The sequence below is a fragment of the Emys orbicularis genome, chromosome 3 (genome assembly GCF_028017835.1).
Source record: "Emys orbicularis isolate rEmyOrb1 chromosome 3, rEmyOrb1.hap1, whole genome shotgun sequence".
NCBI classification, from domain to species: Eukaryota; Metazoa; Chordata; order Testudines; family Emydidae; genus Emys; species Emys orbicularis.
The window spans coordinates 185,126,651-185,148,478 of record NC_088685.1 but is presented as its reverse complement, the minus strand read 5'-3'; positions in this window follow the sequence as shown (position 1 = coordinate 185,148,478).

The following is a 21,828-nucleotide window of genomic DNA, read 5'->3' as shown; positions in this document are numbered from 1 at the left end:
TTCTAGCCTTTTAAAAGGCCGGTCTTATCTACACAAACATTTTTTGATCTGTCTTCTCATCCTATCCAAAAGGGGTAAGATTTAACAATTTTTAACATTTTTATCTCATTCAAAATTGTCTGATCTGTAGCAGCCATGTGACCAGGATACAGACTGCTGTTTCTTCTGTACTGCTCTTATAGCAATTGCAGCATCTGCTATCTTGTCCAATTCTCTTTACTTTTCTATTCATTCTATATTCTGATAACATTCCAGTCAGGGTATTGCTGTCAGTGCGTCCATTTCACTTGCATTATATATCTATATCTATATGCACTTTGAAAATTCAAGTTAGCATGGATGTGGTGGTGCTTACATTTTACATCATTTTCTTCTGGAATGATCACTGGATCCATCTTTCCATTCATTGTGACTTCACATATATAAAATAGAAAGAGATCTAATATTTACTTTCTGCTCCAATCCTGTTTTATTGAAATGAACCCACAGTTTTTTAGTTAAAAGCTTTCTGCTAGCCACAAATATTGCATCTGCCATCTTACAATATTTTCTACCATTTCCCTCCATCTTGAAAATGTAGAGGTTCTGAAATCCTGAAAGAATTCCCTAGGAATTTTTCTCTTTCTACCATTATTTGTTGTTTTCACAAATCTCCTTTTCTGCTACCACATCTTCATGTGCCATGCTGTAGCTAGATTACTATTCATTAATGACTCACATTTTTTTCCATCCTCTATATCCCTTTAGATTCTCAACTTCTGTATATGGCAGACAGGCAAAGTTTTGTTTTATTGATGGTCAGCCCTGTTATTATTAACAACATTTTCTCTGTCTGTCTCCCCCAATCCACACCACATTTCTTTTGATGAAATGAATCATTGAATCATAGTGAAATTAATTGCCAGGTTCCATTATAATTAACAAGGAAAGTTAGCTCACACAGAAAATAGTAACATTTAAAAAATGTAAGTCAGTTTATATTGTAGATATTAGCAGTAGGCTTTTTTCCCTTCCGTTTTCAGGCTCTTTCACTCTACAGTATCACATAGTTATACCTACACTGAAAAAAATTAAAATACAAATCTAAAGACCACCCGCATACAACAAACAAATCTGCTCTGAAAGATCCTAGGTGGTCTAGGACTCTATTGAGAGCACTATGAGTTAAGGGATGAACTATTCTTCCATTGTTGTGCCAGCACTGAGAACTGCTGATGCCCATTATTATACCAGGGAATTTCTCCAAAACACTGAACTGCTAAAGGTATTGTGATGAATCTGCTGAGCAGAAAATACCTCATCATACTCTTTTCTTCCCTAAAAGCCTTATGGTTGTATCTGTCTGTCAATCTCTTGCCCTACATTTGCATAGCCTTTTCAACATGTAGTTGCAATTAGGGGCAAATTCTAGGTTCTTTACACAGCCTAAGTAACTGGATGAGCACTGGTGGTGTCCACAGGGATTAGGGAACAGGAGTCCTCCTCTGACCTACTACTGCCTTGTAGTGCTACAAATACCAGGGCTGATGTAGTCCCCACAACCAGTACATATGAGGAGCTACTTAACATTGGATCATGCTCATTCTCTGGCCTACCTCCACCATCCCTTCTCTGTGGTGGGGCAAACAGAGCCTATTTCTCCAACTTTGTGGAATGACATTGGTCTCAATGAAGCATAGTGCTTTCCCACTTGCACTGACTGGGCAGGATTTTTTCCTATAAGAATAAGATCCAGGCATTTCCTGATGAAAACAGGAAATAATTTGATAGCCTTGCTTAAAGTTTTTCAAAGTTACATAACTTGATATCCAATATGTTTCACATTTGGAAATATATTCTGGAGCAGATGCTGAATCTTGGGAGAACACAAAGAACTGGAATCCAGATGGAGCTAAATGTTCTAGAAAATTAGTGTGGATTATAATGAAAATAATATTGGGGGGGGGGATTGATTTATCAATTCCATCTGTTTTTAAACTAAATCAGGTCAGTCAGAGCTGTATAGAACCAAGGCCAAAACTCCATGGTGATGAAGGATAGTGGCATTCCAACAGTATCCAGAAGCCACTCTTGCTTTTCATCCAGCTGAAAATTAACCCTCTGCTTAGATGTCCCATAAGTGTACAGGTTTGCAAAGCAGAGAAACTGAGGCAGAGCTGAGGACTGAATGCCCAAGTCAGGCTCTTTGGGTCTAAAGTCCATTGCAATTTTAATTCTGATAAGCTTATTTAAATGGACTCTGTTTACTCACTAATCTGTATAACTTTGTAAAGAAAAGGTGGTTTGGCTTCCCTCAGTGAAGGAGGAGACTACTATCTGCCATATGCACTTTTGCACAACTTGCTATAAAAGGCAAGGAATATAAACTTAATACAGTAGAACCCCTATTTTATGAATTATGTGGTGATTGAGGAGTTCATAAAATCAAAACGTTTATAAAATTGAACATCTCAAAATTACAGTAAGTCTGGTAAATAAGTTGCAGTATGATGCACTGCGTCACTTTCTTCTTCTCATTCAAACCACTGCAAAATGATTTCCAGTGCTTTGAAGGCATAGGAATGTGAAGGGATGACAACTTGTTCTTCATGGACATCACTTTCCTTATGTGATTTTCTTTTTTCCATCAGAAAAAATGGTTCCTATTACAGGTCAATTGTCAGACTACTGTTCATAAAATCAAGGTTCTACTGTAGATTGTACCATGATACTTTTGTGACCTACTGTTTAAACAAAGTTTATTTCTAAAATAAAGCAATTGTTTCTAACATTACTTTCAAGTATATGTAATGTTACCTGTTTTATCCAGTAGTATCCCTGTTTTATGTTCTGGTAGGTTCTTTTGGTAGGCTAGGATTTTGTACAAATGTTACCTCTCTTGAGCAGAGCCAGAATAATAAAATACTTTCAATTTTATAACACTGATACTGTAATTTTCTTATCTCTAAACAATGTGCCTTAAAAGCCTGTCACAGAGGGCTAAATGTATGACAAGTCTGAAGTTGTAAAAGCAAACTGTTTTGGATTTATCCACTGACAAAAAAATGCAAACATTTTTTAAAACAGAAACTTGTAAAAGTTTAACAACTAATAACTCACAAATTGCTACAAGATTTTGCTCAGACTTTAAAAAGTCACCTTGAGTATAAGTCTAAACCTTAAGAAATCTCAGCCTAAAATGAAGTTGGAGTATTACATCCATTATGGAGTGGGTGGGGTGAAAAATAGGGAACTTGGTCCTGATTGTGGCCCTGATTCAGGAAACCATCCTTATTTAGGAGAACACTTAAGCACATGCTAGACTTAATGTGTAAGTGTTCTCCTGAATAAGAATGGAATTAAGTACAAGTATTCTGAATTGGAGCATGAAGGACTACCTGTGCTTAAAGTTAGGCAGAGGCATAAGTGTTTTGCTGGATCAGAGTCCAAAATAGGAATGACTCCTACATCCTTGAAGTCTAATCCTGCACACCTTTACGTACAGGTAGTGCCAATGATGCAAATGAGACTACTCACATGAGTAATACTGAATTGAGCTGTTTTTTATCTAAGGAACCACAAATGTGACTTTGCACTATTTACATTCTGTAATTCACTCAAAGTACATAATAACAGCACTACCAGGCAAAGTGTAAAGGATTTTTTTGTTTAGGAACATTATTCTGTTATTTACAATCTTACCAATAGATGTTAAGAGCCTAAGGGCTGGAACCACTGGGCACATACAGCCCTATACAAGGCTAATGAGGGACACAACACTAAAATGAGTTCAGTAATTCACTGCTTTTCCCCATCACTCATAATGTATGTCTTGAGTTGGTTTAGTTTTCAAGCATTACATGGTGGGTAAACATATTGTAGAAGAATGTACTGACTATTGGTGCACTCCCCATCCCCCTCAAGATTGGGCATGTTGTAGCAGGCTGTTCTTCTCTAGTGCCCCTTGCTGACTGCTCCAGCCCTGTAGTGATCCAGCTGTCCTCATGACTCAGTCTTCTGGCCAGCTCAGTTAGTCCCACCATTCCAGGTAACACAGAGTCCAATGTCATTACAAAAGGCCGTCAACACTGCATCCCAAAGTCTGTACATTTCTGCATTCAGAGCTTTCAATCATCCTTATCCCCTTTTCAGGGACCCCACACCACCTTCCCCAATGGCTGATGGGGAACCTAGGATCTCCCACTACACTGCTTTCCCAGCTAGGGACCCTATAAACAGCAGCCAAGGTCTGCTCTGTGAGACTTCTTATGGCTGCCTCCCTGGACTTCTTCAAGCCACTACAAAATGATTTCCGATGCACAGAAGTCATTGGAATCTGAGGGAATGTCAACTTGTTCTTCATGGAAGTCACTTTCCTTACATGATTTTGTTTCCATTTGGAGAAATGGTTCCTGTAATTCGTTTGTAAGACTGTTGTTCATAAAATTGAGGTTCTACCATAAATAGTACATGACACTTTCTTGGCCTATTGTGTACATGATATGGCAGGCCTCTCCCCAAACCTCTCTAGGTTCACCCTTCTTTCATGGCCAAGGTTCTCAGGGCTCCCCCCCGAAATTCCCCCAACAAATCCCCAAATCAAAAGTACAGACTTAAACTCACATCTGCTTGCCTCAGGCTTGATCTTTCATCCTCTTAAGCTCGCCTTGCTTTGTTCCTCCACTGGACACCTCCCAGGGATCAGTCCTTGGGAGGTGCCCAGAGCCTGACCACCAGGGACTGCTCCACCCAAGTGGCTACGCAGTCTCTCTTCTGACCTCTTGCAAGCCATCTCTACTCAGGAGAGATTCCCAGGGCCACTTCCCCCCAACTCCAGGGTTTCTTCCTTCCCTGATGGTCTCTACACTCTCTAGTGCCAAGCGAGGGACTACAGAGTACCTTCATTTTCTCCCTGCAGCTCTCATTTGTGCTGTTTTTCTCTATCACCCAGCTCTCTCCCTAGCTGGGCTTCATCTTTTAATTAATTCCATCCCACACTCCAAGTAAAGCCAAGTAGCATAAGTGGCCTCTGAGGCCCACGTTAACCTCTTCATTGCCTGTGTGGGGGTACATACCTCATCACTCATATATAACTCACAAAGCAGAAGGAGAGAGACATCCCAGAAGAAGAGACATGAAGGCCTTGGGCAAACTTGAGGAGAAATAATTAATCTAACATAAGGGAATTACGGTTGACTTTAAAATGACAATTTAAGCTGAGAAAAATCCATTTCCTATATGGAAATTTTCCTACACACAGGTTACCTCCTGAAAAGGATCCAATTTACTTTTTATTGTCAAGAGAAAAGTGCTCTGAACAGATCTTTCACTATCTTTATTTGAACTATTTCAGCATTTTTAAAAACTCATCTAGATATAACTTTACTCAAATTGACCTTAGATGATTCATCATCCATTGTATATAATAGTACATTGTACCATGAACCATTGTACCACCTTTTCTAAACAGATGTTCCCACTGAAATCAATGAGGCATTCTGCCTAAAAGTTGATGGTACAATATGGTCTATTGGATCAAATGCTGACATCCCCACAGTTGTTAATCAGGCAAATTCAGGAGTTCTACAAATCCCAATAAATTAAGCCTCACAAGATTTCAATGAGGAATGGTAAGTATCATTAGCAGCATTTCAAAGATGGGAAAACTGTAGTAGAGAATGATTAAATAATTTCACTAAAATGGCAAAGGATGTCTGCAGTAACAGTGCTCAGATCTCCACTCTGGCTTCAAACCTCTGCAAACCATTGAACCTACTCTCACCAACTTCTTCATGACCAAATCTCAGGGCCTCTGTTCCATCCTCTTGCTCCTTGGCCACTGTGCTGTTTTTGACACTGTCACTCATCCTCTCCACTGAAACATTTCCTCCCTTAGCTTTCATGACACTTTTCTCTCCTGGTTCTCCTCCTTTCCCCCTGATCATTCCTTCAGTGTTTCTTTTAGTGGATCATCATCCTCTTCTTGCCCTGTGGTAAAGTCCTAAATGGCTCAGTCCTTGACCTCTTCTTCTCTCTTTACATGCTTTTCTTGGGTAATTTTATCTGTTCATCCACCTTCAAATACCATCTTTACACCAACAAGTCACAACCCTACCTCTCCACACTTGACCCATCCCCCTCCATCCAACCTCACATCTTAGCCAGTGTCTCTGACATCTCTTCGTGAATATCTCATATCAACTTGAACATAACATGACCAAAACTAAACATCTGATTATTCTACCAATACTGTCATCAACATACTCTTCCCCAGCCCTTGTGTGACTTGACAGCAACACATCCTGAGATTTGTTAACTGGTGTCATAGTCATCCCATTTCCTTCTCACACATTTCCTGGACATGTCCCCATCAATCCTCTTTCTTCCTATAACATCTATAAGGTAAAATATTTGTCAAAGACATCAGCATTTCTCATTTTGAGTACCACTATCTCCTCTGATCTGGTCCCCTCATGCCCATATTGCCCTCTTCAGTCCATACAAAACACAGCTGCTGAAATCCCCTTCCTTGCCTGTTGTTCTGTCACCACCATCTTTGAATTCCTCCCCTAGGACTCTCTTTTACATTGCACCAAGTTCAAGCTTTCTGTCCTCTTCCTCAAGCTCTTTAATAGCTCTGCAACTCCCTACTTATGTTTTACCCCCTCCTCTACATCATTGACACTAGCCTAGACCTCCAGTTCTCCCATCTTTTCACTTTCTTCCATGCAGCCTCTTACACATTGCACACCCTTCCTGATCTACTTGGTATCTGAACCCATCTGCAAGGCCATCATCCTTTCATCCTTCAAATCTCTCCTTGAGACCCACTTCTACCATGACATTTACATGAAAATTAGCCTGTTGATTAGGTGGAGGGATATTTGATAATTGCTCTCTATAAATGTAAATGTTGTAAATGTAAATGTTGATTATATATGTTATTCATTTTCCTCGTCCTGAATTTCTATTCTCACATTTTAAGCTTTTTGGGGGCAAGGTCTGTGTTTATTATATATTTGGAGAGAATCTTTCACAGGGTGAGCACTTTTATAAAATATATATGATGTTATATAGTCACTCAGCACCCAGTGCCCTAGTTTCATGACAAGATCACCATTTTCCCCATTCCCACTAGAAATGATCCTCTACCACCTGTCTTAGTCCAAACATCCCCACATTTGGATTCTAGTTTTGAAGCTTGGGTCCATCCTGATCTAAATCTAACATGAGTTTCCGTCTTCTATAATGGCTCTTTCAAAGCTGTAGAAAACTTAAAAAACCTTTCATTTTTATTGATTTGAGAATACTAATCTTAAAAATACAAACACATTTTTATGATGTCTACTTTCATCTACCAGAGAAGGTTCCATGTTTAAATTTAGGTTTAATTCTTTATCTCAGGATTATCTTAGTTAATAAGAAAGACTGTGTTGGGATCCACAAATAATCTCACCTTAAAGTGCAATTCCACTCTGAAAAAAATATGTAACTATGGCACATTGTTACTCAACAGATCCACCCCCTGTGAGCACATCCATGAGTCATATCTGTTAGTTTAGTGATTAAAGTACATTTTAAAATCACTTTTTATTCCTACAAGCACTGTATGACTCTAGTAGAGTGACCATGGTCTAGGATTCTACACTGGAACTGGAACTGAGTTCGCTGCCAGAGACTATAATTGGTGATGCACGAGCCCAAAAGAACCTAGCTTGACTTTCAGACATGAAGATAAGTTTACAATTTGGAAAAAAAAATACATCTGAATCCCTGTAAATATATGTTAATCAACTGACATATGTAGCTATGAAAAATGTGAAATATGCAAGATGACTTCTTCAGCCAAGCTAAGATCAGAACTGTCCATCCGTAAGCATCACATCTTTAAGAAGTGGTGACAAACCAGTTAATCAAGCAGCTTATGTAGCATCCCTCTGTGAAATCACTTTGCTTTTACACACACAATATTCTTTTCCCTCTGAGCTATCAGAGCTCTTTTACCCAATGTAGTGTAGTCATCATCTAAAACAAAGTGTTTGATCTCAACTTGCAAATTACACAGAGACTTTAAAGGAGCTTGTTCCCAATATGAAACCAATTGCTCAGATCCATATTCCCCTTTCTCTTTTTGTATTCTCCTTCAACCCTCTCACAGCTCCAGAATAACCTAACTAAAGTTCACTCAAAGTAAAAGAGCCTACCATACAAAACCTTGTAGCATTAATTATTTTTCAAAACTATTATTTGTCATTTTATATTGTCCAGTAAAAAAGGGCAAAGTGCCAAGTTCTGTTCTCAGTGAAAACCTGCAGTAATTCAATTGACTGTAGATGACATTCTCCAGTTTTACACAGCTAGACTCTCCCAAGGAGAGACTCTCCCAAGTCTTGAGAGACTTTGGCCCAAGATTAATTCTCAGAATGGTGCTAGCCATTCACATGATATGATAGGTTGTTGGGGTGAGGAAAATTGTTTGTTATGGGTTAATTTGTAAGATCGGTTACTGTTTTAATGTGTATGTATATTTACACTTAATGTGTGTATATCTTCAGAGCAACGGAGAGATGCACTATGTAGAAGAAATTCAATTAAAATAAACTGATTAAGTATTCCTTAATTTTTTTCTTTTATTGAGAGATCTTTAGGCAGCTAAACACTACTAGAATAAAAACAAACAAACAAACAAAAAATAGAAGCCCTAAGCAAAGCACACACAAATGCACTTCAGGATTATCATGGAGCCAGGGGCGGCTCCAGGCACCAGCGCACCTAGCACGTGCCTGGGGCGGCAAGCCGCAGTGGGCAGCCTGCCAGTCGCTGTGGGGGTGGCAGTCAGGGAGCCTTCGTAGGCATGCCTGCGGGAGGGCCACCAGTCCCGCGGCTTCGGCGGCAATTCGGCGGCGGGTACACTGAAGCCGCGGGACCGGCGGACCTCCCGCAGGCATGCCGCCGAATCCGCATTACCAGCCGGACCTACTGCAGGCGCGCCGCCGAAAGCCGCCTGACTGCCGTGCTTGGGGTGGCAAAATACATAGAGCCGCCCCTGCATGGAGCATAAGTATCCTCCTCCAACCCTTCACAACTATATGTTTGCCCTGCTTGCACTGTACATCTATGACTGTTGGCAATGGCAAATAGAGATGCTTTAAATCTTGAGGGTTCCGGAACTCTGAGGCAGAAGCTGCCTTTAGGAAGCTGAGAAACATATATGTAATTTCCAGTAAAGACAATGGGACTAGTATGCACTTAGCCTAAGGGAATTACCCCTGGGAATTTCTTTAATACTCCAGCCCAAGGGACTGATTCTCCACTGCTCTGCACTAGATATAGTCCTTCATTTCAGCTTTGAGTTAGTGGAAAGTGTTATCATTCCAATTTGGTAGAATGTACAGCCATTTTCAACAGATATAAAGGGGAACATCTGATGCAAGGCAACGAAGAATCAGGCTTTATTATTTCTCTCGTGATCTACCGAGGAATTTACTATTATTCAATGGCACTTACAGTAAATTTTGTACATTGTGGTAAGGTATGGTAGTCTTAGGCAAGTACATTGTATTAAAATGTAAAATATAAGGATACCGGGTCTCTAGAGATTTTGTTTTGTTTTAGTTTTTTTCCTACCTACCATTATATTTTGATAGGAAATACTGCATTTTGGGGAGGGAAAATGAAAGAGCTGCCCAACTCACAAGCATTAGAATATCCTTTTAGAGTTCCCAGATGATGTTTTCAAACCATCCATTTGATCTGTAGTATAAATCCTGCTACCAATAACATCTTTCTCAGTAAGACAATTGTACACTGTATGCCCATCTGAAGTAAATGGGATTTACGCATGTGCTTAAAACTGAGCAAATGGTCAAGTGCTATGCTGCATTGATGTCACAGTTCTGAATAATCTCTCTAAAATCAATAGTGCACCCATCACTCCTAATTCCTGCATCAATCAGGCCGGGCTACTATTTATTATGAGCTTTTAGAATTTACATTACTATAACAAAGTCCAAATTCCTTATCAAATAATCCATGAATAGCCATTTTTATCGTTAGACATAATTTGAACCTCTTTCTACAAATCTCAAGGGGAAGGAGAAGAAAAGGAGGGAAAGAGAGAGAGAAACCCTGATTTGACAAGTATCTAAATTGTACACAACCATACTACTAAAAAATTGCTAGTTTAAGAGGGCATTTGGGAAGCACATCTTCTGTGTAAGTTGAACTGAACATGAATAATTCGCTTCCTAAGAAGGAGCAGTGATGTATTAACTCTTCCCTACACTGTACTACTTTGTCTTTAGACAATAAATTTGGCTGAGCTTGGTTATTTGGTCTATTAAACATTCTTAATATTGAATAACAAGTATAGTGAATTACTTGGCTATACCTTTTAGTCAGTAGCATGCAAATTGGATGATTGCATGTCTGAATACCTAAGTTACATGAGCGAATAGCTACATTTGCATTTAGGCAGTTCGCATGTGAAAACAGGTGTGTATGTAAATTGTACAGACCTTCTCAATGAAAATCTGGTTCTTTAGGTGAGTGCTAGAGGCATTACATTTAAATCACTTTAGAATGCTATAGTGCATTGCATAGGCGCCGACTTCGTGGGTGATCTGGGGCTGAAACTCCCACAGAAAAAATATAGAGGGTGCTCAGCACCCACGAACCACACCCGTCTGGTGGCGATACCAATCAGCGGCACCACCAAACAGCTGATCGGAGGCTCGGGAAGGGACTTCGGAGAGGGCAGAGAGCAGCGAGGGCGGGAGATCAGGGGCCTTAGGGTGGAGCAGGTGTGGGGGTGGAGCACCACTGGGGAAAAATAAAAGTCAACACCTATGGTGCATTGGTTATTTTGTTTGCTGTTCAGAATCCATAAAACAATAATTCCATACTAAATATTAATCAGTCCTTAATTACAGTAGTTTATATTTGAACAATCCTTTGAGGATGTAAAGATCTATAAGTGCTAACATGTACTATACAAAATATCTTCAACTGCTTCACTATTACTCTCTTCTGCAATGGCTCTAGTTGTAGAACTTGCCAAATACAAGGCCTCACCCAAAGCCCAATGAAGTCAATGGAAAGACTCTCATTGATTTAAAAGGATATGGAATAAGGCTGGCATTAATACACAAAGGGACTTATTTGCTCTTTTTGTTGAACATGAGGGAGGGTGCTTGACTTACCCAGGACTGGCTCCAGGGTTTTTGCCACCCCAAGCGGCGGGGGAAAAAAAAAAAAAAAAGCCGCGATCGCAATTGCGATCAGCGGCACTCCGGCGGCAGCTCCACCGCGCCGCTTTCTTCTTCGGCGGTAATTCGGTGGCAGGTGCTTCCCTCCGAGAGGGACCCGCCTCCGAATTGCCGCCGAACAGCCTGACGTGCCGCCCCTTCACCTTGGCCTCCCCAAGCACCTGCTTGCTGGGCTGGTGCCTGGAGCCGGCCCTGGACTTACCCATTGGTTTTAATGAAATCTGTGACTATCTGTGGATCTAAGACACACACAGAGAGACACACACAGCAGCCATTAGCATCTTTCCACAGAACATTATTTTAATGTAAATTCTTTAGTGCTAGCAACCATGCCAGGATAGTCAATAGGTAAAACAAGTGGGGGACACACCCACACTGCACAGTTAACTAAGGCTCTTACCTGAGGTTTAACACAGTCTCTCCCCTCCCCTCTATCCATAAAGAAAAACCTTTGACTCAATTTGGGAGGTGCTTTAAGCCAGGTTAGCATTGCAGAGCTAGGATACCAGTGTCAGGCTGGTTTTACTTCACAAAGGGGCTTATTTGCTTTTTTTGTTGAGCCTGAGGGAGGGTGCTTGACATACCCATTGATTTTAATGGGGTTTGTGACTGTCTTTTGATTTAAGACACATACACACCAGCCATTAGCACCTTTCCACATAACATTATTTTAGGTAGAAAACCAGGAAATGTTATGAGAAGCACAGAGATAGGGCTTCTTTGGCACAGAGGTTCCTGGGGTGGCACATCTGGGCATTTCTGAACAAGGAAACTGCCTTTTTGTTTCTTCTGTGTTGTGGGAACAGGACTTTGTGACCTTTTTTTGGTGTGCAAATAAACAGGATCACATCAAGAATAAGGCTGACTCCTATCACTGATTTCTCACCCCAGCAGAAATAACCCTTCAAGGCCTTGAATTTTGGCTAACCACTTGGGCAAAAGGCATAGGACTAATATATTCAGAATGTTTTGTTTATAAACCACTTTGAGATGGGCATATCAATATCAGATAAGATTTTAATTAGCATACAATTAATTCCTTTTACTAGTGCAAAACATTTCTTCCAATTAGTCTGAACTAAAAACCAGCCTACTCATGCGTAAGTACAAATAGCTTTGTTAAAACATCTTTGTCAACCCTCTGTCATTACACATTTAACAATTCAGCATAGCCCTGCAGAGATATTCTGTGCAAGGAACCCAGCACTTTGTCATTACTCACAAAAATCAATAAACTTCCCTAGAGAAAAAAATATGCCATTCTCAGAAACTAAAAAGATTGAAGTAGATCAGATGTGGCCTGCAGAGGCTGTCTTGGCAAACTGTGCGTATGAAAAGAAAAACATTGATCAGGTGAGATTTCAAATGCAGAATGAAAACATACATTGAATCTGAAAGGAATGATTAGATACACAGGGTGACTTACTTAAAGTGCTTTGGTTTGTTTCTTAACCAAATCTGGATATACAGAGTGGAAAAAAAGTCAAAGTACATTGTAAATAAAGAACTGAAGTTAGGACAGCTGATAAAATATGAATACAGTTCTGAGGAGCTTAATATGCCAGAGCTGCATAATAGAAAAGGGAGTGAAGTGTGTATGTGCTCCTGCTGCTTAACAGTAGGTTTGAAAGCAGCTGCAAAGGTAGCACAAGTGGAATATTCCTTTGTTGGCTGCTTTCCAAGGCATTTATTCAGTTTATGAAAAATCTGATGTTTTATTTGATACTGAGTATATGAATTGTGCTTTTTGTGGTTTCTCTATTGGGAAACAATTGGAAAACTATGTTCAAATGGGACACTACAATAACATGCATTTGCCTCCTCCCACTTTTTGTCTGCCCTCTATTTATAGTTTTTATATCTCTTCATCAAAAGCAGAAAATGGCTTCTGCAAGCAATGTAGCCAGTAACCACTCATCAGGTGCTGTCCTGTAGCCAATCTGAAAGGTAAAATGAGAATGAACTATGATCGTTTTTCCTAGTCTCAGAGGTGAACAGTAGCCTAGTAACCAGTGGCTGCTGAATACTGATATCTTGATACAGTGTAGATCTGGTAAGCCAGCTATCTTCCATCTCTAGGGAGATCATGGTATTAAATTTACATTAAAGACGGCAGTATGACTGACACCAGGGTCATATTAGCATTTTTACTCCAGACAGTTGGTCAGCAGAACATTTCTGTACCATTAATATTATTCCAGTATTCTATTGTTCAGAATTAAACATTTATGAGATATTTTGTAAGAGCATATTAGAAAGAATGAGCTGGTAAGAGGTATATTAGGGCAATGTGATATCTATATGTAGATCTGAGAAGGAAATTCAGGTCAGATTCTTTTCATCCAATAAAAAAGTGAGCCTGCAAGCTGAAAGAAATCCAAGTGCTAATTTTGTAACTTCATTTTACTGGACACCAGTACACTGGCATGATGATAGGCAATATGATAAAATGCACCCACAATTTAGATAACATAAATACACTATTGGAACAGCCCCAAGGAAATTGTCAGGTGTCTGTGTGACAAGTGTGTCCAACATGCCAATATTAATCCTACCTGCTATTACTGCATGTCTGGGGCCAGATCCTCATAGCCCCCTTCATGTCATTCAAAACATGCTGATTTACACCAGTTGAGATTTAGCCAGTAATCTTTAATTCTTTAGACAAATACAACACTCAGAATGAACAGAATTTTACACACTAGATCTCTCAAGGCATGGCCAGTATGTTGTCTTAGAATCATTAACAAAGAAAGGTGACTGACACATAGACAATACTTGAAGGGAGACCAGCAGTCCCTATTTGGAGAGCAAACTAGATATAAAAGGATTTGTTGGGAAATGGGTATGTACGGAGAATGCTACATACTGCCTTTGTGTATTTGGGTCAGCAATAAATAACGATCAGCACAAACTGACGTCCAAAACTGAATATATTTGATCTTATTCTTAAACAGTGGGTTTGGCAACAAGCTAATAGCCATGAAGAGTACTAACAAATATAAACATAGGTACAGGAGAGACTATAGAAAAAGACTTTCATTTTGAATCTATTATTGAATCTATTATTCAGTCTCATCCAAATCCATCTGCTTAGATACCATGGTGATGAGTACAATCTGCGTCCAGTACTCCCCTGCCTTCCACCAGTGAAAAGTAACTGTAAAATGCTACCTTTCTGATTTGGTACCCACTTTGCACAGGTGTTATACAAGTCATCTGGCAGGAAAGAATCAGTCCCTCTGTCTCTCTAAGAAGGCTCAACTTGACACTGCCTATTAGCTGCAGCAAGCAGCAGCTGGTTGGAATAGGGCCTGTGAAATATTTCATTGTACTGTTTTATTCTGTAACACTAAGTTTAATGCCAGCCCAGCAGTGCTTTCTATAGACTTTATCTAGCTTTAGCTATTTTATATCTTTTTTCTGCAAAACTGCCAATAAAAGCTTTCCTGTAAGCCACACTGATCTGGGCATGTGACTGTTCTGGAGCAGTTTTTGACAGTTTCCCATGGTCCCAATAGGGAAGGATGATCCAGTGGTTAGGGAACTAGCCTGGGACTTGGGAGACCTGAATTTAGTTCCATGCTCTTTGACCTTAGGACTTAGCCTTTCTGGATTGTAATTGTTCACCTGTAAAATGGGTATAATAGTGTTTCCTTACTTTGCAGTGGTGTTGTGAGGATAAGCACAGTAAACATTGTGCTGTGCACAGACAGTACAGTGATGGAGGCCATGTAAGACCCTAAGATAATTTCTGGTGGGCCACTTGGAGAAAAAAAACAACCCCTGAACTTGGAGAGAGGCAGAGCATTCTATAAGCACACACTTTCACACATGGGAAAACAGGAGGCAGCAGTCTCTGTTAGGGGCTTATTCCTTCACCCTCTCACTTCCCTGGTTCTTCTCACATGAACAGAGAGCAACAATACCTGAAGTCCAAAGGTGCAAACAATTCAATGTTTATTGGGGTGAACTTCCAGCAAGCATGATTCCCATTTCCTTTCTCAGTGTCCCCCTTCCCAGCTCTGACACCACAGAGCCGTCCCTGCTCCCATTCCCTGTTCCCATTCCCCCCCTTAGCAAAACATGATCCCAATTCCCCCACCCCCAGTTCCTGCTCCCATTCCCACCCCTTACTTCCTGATTTACTGCAGACTATATAGTAAAACTTGAGTTCTGCTTAGCTTTACCTTAACCAATCATTTTATTGAAATTTAACTAACCAATCCTAACATACTGTAACATGGTTATTTAACCAATTATATCCCACCACCTTAATTGGTTTACACCGAACAAAATTAATTATGCAGCAGACAGAAACAATCACAGAACCAGACAGAGATTATACAGACAAACAATAGGGAAGTGGAGACTACAGTGATAGAACAATACAGAAAAGAGGATTTCACATCCCAGCTATTGATAAGTGAGTTCTTGCCAGACAGGATGCTATCAAACTAAGTTTCCTTTTACATCTCCTAAGCTCTTCCCTTTCTCTGGAGGTGATAGGAATATCAGGACAGGATTGTATTCCTAACAGCCCAATAGCACCTTATTTCAATGTGACTAGTTTGGAATGTGAGGATGTGACCATACACTTCCCAGTTTATGGCTGGCCTCTGCTGCTTAGCCAAAGGCCTTACCCTAAGAACCAGGCCTCAGACTGTAACAGTGAGAGAAGGCCCTTACACATACAGAGAGTGATTTTGATTCTTTCTTTTATACTTCTATAACTAGCTAAGTGATAATACACCTAAATTCTTAAAGTATAGGCCTTTACAGAGAGGCCTGAATATCTATATCCTAACAGTCTCCATCCAAATCAGTGATGAAGGCTGTTCTGGGCACTGTACGACCAAAGAGGCTAGAAAAAGAGATACACTCAGTATAGTTTGTAGTCCTATTGCAAACTTTGGTTCAACTGTTCGATACATGTCTATATTGCTATGTAGTGAATTACCGTGGCTAGCAATTTAACCTCACAGGCCAAGCCCTGCTTAGTGACATCCACACTATGAGAACAGAATTTGGTCCCACATCTGCTGCTACTCATCTGTAGTACAGTGCTGATTCCTGAAACAATTCCTGTAAGATACACTCAACCAAGAAGTACTGAATAGTTTAATATTGATTTAAAACTTGCTCTGTGTATGTGTGCACATGCTGTGTCTGTATTTACCATAATAGTGATTTAGAAACAACATTTTAAACCTTTATTTTAGCCACCCAGACCTTTTAAAAATGTCCCAGGTTTCTTTTCATGACAGTGATGTACCAACATCCAAATCAAGATTGTCTCTTTGAAATGAATACATATTACAAATTCATGTGTAATTTCCTGCTGAGTTCTTGTGTCAAGACAGTGATCATTTGAGGTTTCACCCAGACCAGTAAGGGGTTTTGTCACTGCATGCCATCTAACTGTGGCTGCTTCTGTGTTATGCACCTTTGGCTCAGAGCCCAGACACCAGAAGCCTGCTCACAGTACAATGGGCTCACCCTGGCTTCCACCAGACTGGTCACTCCCTGCAAGGTAACACCAACAGCCCTTCCAGTGCCGAGATTCCACAGAACTGTCTCCCCAGCACTGCCCAGTCCCTCTGACTGGATACTTCCAGAAGTTATTAAGTTTGTTGCATCCAAAGAGATGCAAAGAGAATAGCTGTGGACTTCACCCTTCAGTTTAATACACAACACTGAGATGGTTTGGAAATGAAACAGGAATGAATTTACTAAACAAAGAACAGATATTTAAGGGATAATAAGTAAGAATAGGAGACAGAGCTATGGTTACAAGAAAAACAAAACTAACCATACTTTCCAGTGATTAAAATAACTTCAGCAAGTTACAATCTTTCCCTAAGCAGGATTCTCACTTAGTCAGTTCCAGCTACTCTTGGTTTTCAGGCCAAGTGGATCCACTTTGCATGAACTCAAAGGGTACTGTTCTCTCTTTGTTCCCTACATGATATATGCCAAAATGGGTCTCTCTTTCTGCTTGTATTTCCCCAAAGTTTCTTGTCTCTGAGTCAAGAGCCAGGAAGGTTTCCTGGAGGTCTAGGCTCCATCCCCCTTAAACACTTAACATTGTGATTGTTAAGTGTTCTTCCCCACCCCCTCTTGTTTAGCTTGATGGCTTTGTTTACCTTATATGTAGATGTACTTTTCATTGTCCTCTGAAGTATTTCCTGACTCAGTTTATATTGGAGACACAGTAAAACAAGAGAAATAACAATCCTTTGTCTAGGACAAACTGGGCTTGTCCACGGATTGCAAAACACCTTTTAGAACATATGTCCATCACCCATCTACAATTCTTTATACACCACCTGTACATACATCATGCAACAATATTAATGACCAGCATGTTACTGGTTTGCATATGATACCTTACATGACACCTTTTACATATAGATTGTGATAAAAGTGTATTGGGACAATGAGTATCACGCCTGATGTGAGTTATGGTGTGCTCTCTGCCACTTGGCATTGAGAGACTCCCTGGGTTTCATAGACTTGAAGGTCAGAATGGACCGTCGTAATCATCTAGACATTTTACTTTGAGCCATTTAAATTTTTGGAAACAAAGGCTTGGAGATGAGAACTTATTTATATATCACCATCTCATCACTAGCTAAATACTGTTTAGCATTAAAGATGCAGCCAATCCAAGATGTTTAGATCTAAATACTGAGCTGGACCTTCTGGTCTGGTCAAGCCGTGCTTACTGTATGATTCTGGAAGAAGAGATGAGGAAGGCGGCATTATATTCCCTGCATCCTAGGTCTGGCTGGGAACTGGCCCATCCCTGGCACAAGTCAGAAGAACCTAAAAGCTACCCTAATTTAAGCCTGCGTGCCCATTGCTCCAATGGACTGTTCCAACAACAGAGATTGCCAGGATTTAGAAACACGAACAATGTCCACTTTCTTCTGGGAATGCTCTCTACACTGACAGCATATGGCGAAATAAAAACTGCTACATGAATCTTTGCTACCTCAAAGATACCCTTGCATTGAAGAATCCTCAGAGGGCAGGATCTGCTGGTTTCATGGGTGTCTTAGCAGAAGTGCAAAGCAGTCAAAGTGGGGCCAAAAATCTGGTAATTTTTAGTCTTCTTCTAGTGCTGTCCATTGTGCTTAGGGAGCCCAATGGAGGAAAAAATTCTTTGAAAATGTTTACTTCTGTTTCAGTATTGTTGTAATGACCATAGAAGGAACTTAAACATCTTATTTTTGAAGAAAATATTTAGCTTTAAAATATTAGAAATCTTTTTGAAGTGTTTAAATCAGTCAGAAAGAAGGATGGAATTTATTTTACATGCTGTATTATGGGGTTTTTAGTAAGTACCACAAACACCATTTGCACACACACACACACACACACACACACACACCTTTTTTTTACAAGTTGGCTGCCCCATTAATAAGCTGAAAAAGCCAATTAAAAAACTTACAGCTAGATTGTCTACCAAAGTAATTAGGAATAGCTCCATGGAAGTCAAGCCTTTCATTTTCATACACACTTCCCAGTTGTTTTCCATGAGGAAAAGTGCTTCTTAGGTTCTAGACTTCTGGGATCAAGGAAAACAATTTTTCTTTCAGACCGGAGAACACAAAGTCTATTTGGCATAAACAGCTTTTGTAAAGATCAGGTCTGATTCTGATGATGCTGAGTACCCACATCTCCCATTAGTTTCAGTGAGAATTGTGGATGCTCAGCACATCTCAGGATCAGACCCTCAGTCAGGCCATGAAAGAATGATTGATGTAATTCCTTCTTTGTGACACTCACCAGATACTTTCTTCTGACAGAATGGAAATGAGGAAATGTGGGAAATGGATGCATAAAGGGGGATGAAGGGGCTGGAGAGTGGGGAAAAGAAGAGGAAATCTGATTAGAAAATAAATTGATTTGATTTGAAAGGAGCCTTTTTTGCTTCTCTCTCCCCGTTCTTTTATTGACCCCTCTCATCCCTTTGCATATGTTCCTTCTTCCCATTTTACTGCCCCCCTCTTCTCTCTTTACATTCTCTTCTTATCTCTTTCTCTATCTGTGACAACCTTCTTTAGCTCCAAAGATCAAGTTAGAGTTAGAAAGAGATTTTGCTACACCTAGCACTGGGTTAGATCCTCGGCTGGTGTAAATAGACATAGTTCCTTGGAAGTCAATGGGGCTATGTGGCTTTCTACCAGCTGAGGATCAGCCACTGTATGCCTGAAGCAATATCAGTATTAGTAGGAGTCTGCCTCTTATATCTCTTCTCAAGGGTTTCAAATAAAATCTTTTAGTTTTAGGAGGTGACTTGCCTAATCCCACATCCCTAATGGGTTTAGGCAATGACAAACAGCAAATTGTGTCAGACTCTGCAGTCTCACTTTCTAGCTCCATTGTTGCAATGAAAAATGCAGCATTTCCAGCTGAACATTCTTATCAAATTCGTATTGTCCCTTAAATTTAAAGGTAGAATGAAAGTTACAAGGAAGAAATGGCTCAGAAGCCATTATAATAATGATACTGCAGTGTCTGCAAACTTAAAAAAATCACTAATAGAAAATGAATAGCTAGTATTTGCAGAGATTAAGGTCCCGATCCTGCAATCAGGTTTACACAGGCAGACCTCTTCACTTGTATTGAGCTCCTCTGAAGGCAATGCAGCTCTGCGACAGTGCAGGAGTCTGTCTGTACAGAATTCACTGCAGGATAGGAACCAAAATCTAATACAGATTTATTTTTTACACACACATATCCATCATGGGTCACTTTGACCACAAACTATTTTTAAAATGGATCACTTGAACGAGGCCGGCTCTGCAGTTCTGTTTCAGTTTAGTTAATATTTATTATTTCATCAAAATATCGACTGGGACGAGACACCCTGTGACAGTCCCTCAGTCAGCAAGTAGATAAGTAGCAAGACTGCCTGGAACTGCTTTTATGCTTCCCTGTAAACCTATTAAAAGTCACTTTCAAATTTCACCAAGTTTGCCAATTCTTTATATTGAGAGAAATGGACAAATGATTTTCTGCTTCTGAAATCTTACTGATTCCCTTGTAGACTGCTGGGGATTCAGGGCTTGATGCAAAGTCTATTGAGGTCAATGAGACTCTATCTATGGATTTCAATGAGCTTTGGATCAGGCCCTTAGTCAGTGCAGGAACCTGTAAAGGGCATGAGATGTAGAACAATTCCAAAGTTTTGGGAACACAATTGCATTCCACTTAAACACATAGTGAATAAATCCATTATTATTTCAATAGGAATTTTTCCTGGATACAGACTGCAGGATCGGCTCCACTGTAAGCACCTAGGCATGCGGTATATGCATTGTCAGGTATGTCTACACAGAACGCCACTGGTGGAAGCATGTAGGGTATGTGTAGCTACATGCTGCAATGAAAAGCAAGCAGTGTTCACACTGCTGTATGTAGCTACATGTGCCATTGAATGGCACTGGTGGGGGAAGGCAGACAGAGCCTTTCCCTAAAATGGGAGAAAGCTCAGGCAGCAGGACACTACACTGCTAAAAATAGCACTGTAGATGTGGATGTCACTGCTTGTGCAGGTAGAGAGCCATGTAGGGTATATAGCCACAGGGTTCAGGTGTGTCTTTACTCACCTATGCAGTGCCTCACTATCTACGCAACTATTCATATCCATACTAGAAGGGTGTGCAGTGTATGTACTCTATACACCACCAAAGCAATGTGGAGTGTAGATGTATCTTTCCAGACAATGCTTGGAATATTCCTGATATTTTTCCATAATATTGACAAAAATACCAGAAGAATGGCTTCATGAAAGATATGAGTTTGGAGAAATTTCTTGGAAGGAAGAGAGGGAGGGTCTTGGCTTATTTTAATTGGGAGGTTGTTCATAGCTGATTCCAATGGGACTGCTCTTGTGCTTAAATACTTTGGCCAATCAGAGCCTAAAGGAGCATAACTGTATTTAAAATGATCCCTCAGCAGCACCTACTGTTAAGCTAAGCAGTGCATTCAACAAGAAGCCCACTCAATAAGCTGAGATACTGAAGATATAGTCAGAAAAGGTGGAATCCTTTTCCTCCAACCTTTGTCATCTGCACTCTTAGTACACCACAGACCCTGAAAACAGAGGCTGGCATGTTTTAGATATGACAGAGGCACTTCTGTCAGCATCTTTTCAAGAACAAAAAGTAAATGACTCCAAATACCTCCTTAGTAGCTGTATCTGTAAGGTATACAGCTGAGGTTCAGATAAGGTGATATCCTCTTTCTCAATTTTCATGATTGAATATGAAACTCTATAGAGTTGTGGATATATTTTTTCTATAGAAGGAGCTGTTAAAAATAAATTTTGTAAGACTGTATTATAGGAATGCTACTAAAAAAAACGAGAGCAACATCCAAAAGTTAAAACGAACATGCATCTTTAATCATCTTTTTAGCAAGGTCAGCACAATGACAGCTAGCATTAACACAATTTCACAGAAATGTCAAAAATCATTTTAACAGAGTCTGGATCTTAAAGATGAATTTCACCCCTCCTCCCATTAATATACAAGATATGGTGAAGAAAATGTTCTGTTATTACATTCTT